Source organism: Myotis davidii, unplaced genomic scaffold (assembly GCF_000327345.1).
Source record: "Myotis davidii unplaced genomic scaffold, ASM32734v1 scaffold472, whole genome shotgun sequence".
NCBI classification, from domain to species: domain Eukaryota; kingdom Metazoa; phylum Chordata; class Mammalia; order Chiroptera; family Vespertilionidae; genus Myotis; species Myotis davidii.
In genome coordinates, this window is record NW_006283774.1 from 1,511,688 (window position 1) to 1,512,674 (window position 987).

Here is a 987-nt window from a genome sequence, read left to right on the forward strand (position 1 = left end):
GCTCGGCTGACGGGCAGACGCGGTGCGGAGCCCGGGGTGCGGGGCCCCCACTTCTCCCCCCACCTGCTGGCGTTCACGTGAGGGATGTTGCCGGGACCATTGGACCGACTGAGACGGCGTAGCGCGGCCTTAAGGGCCGTAGATGCACCGAAATGGGTGTTGGCGCCCCGTCTCTCAGATCGGCCTCGCCCGCGAAGGGCGTGTTCTGTTCGTTTGAAACCGTTTACACGTGGACGATCCGGGCGGACGCAGTCCCTGGGGACAGCCAGGCGTTCCCTGGACGTGGTCTCGCCACCTGGGACACATCTTTGTGGTGAAACCTGGCCGCCGTGGGGCACACCGGGCAGCGGGCCCTGCCTGTGGCCAGCGGGGAGGGTCAGTTCCAGGCCTCAGAGGAATGAGAGGGAGGTGTGGGCCTCTGGCTCCCCGGGCCCTGAGGGTCCTCCCAGCCGCCCAGGGAGCCCCCGGCGGCCACCACATCTCCCAGGACCGGGAGGGCCCTGCTCCTGGGCTGAGTGCTGTGGGCAGCAACTTCGAGGGTCTCCACTGATGCCCACCATCTCCCAGCCTGTAGGTCAATGGTTCTCAACCTGTGGGTCGCGACCTCTTTGGTGGTCGAACGACCCTTTCACAGGGGTCGCCTAAGACCATCCTGCATATCAGATATTTACATTACGATTCATAACAGTAGCAACGTTACAGTTATGAAGTAGCAACAAGAATAATTTTATGGTTGGGTCACAGCATGAGGAGCTGTATTTAAAGGGCCAGAAGGTGAGAACCGCTGCCTTAGGTGCCATCCGCCCTCGCCCGCGGGCTGCGGGAGCTGCTGGTCCCAGGCTTTGTGGTTTCCTGTTTCTGCCTGGGATGTATGTTTCCCCGAATTTAAAGAATTTTCAGGTTAATTTAGAGCAGACAAGGTTTTGGTTTTAAAAAAAAAGTGATTTGCTAAAAAGGAAAACTTAAAACAGTGAAGATGAATTATTG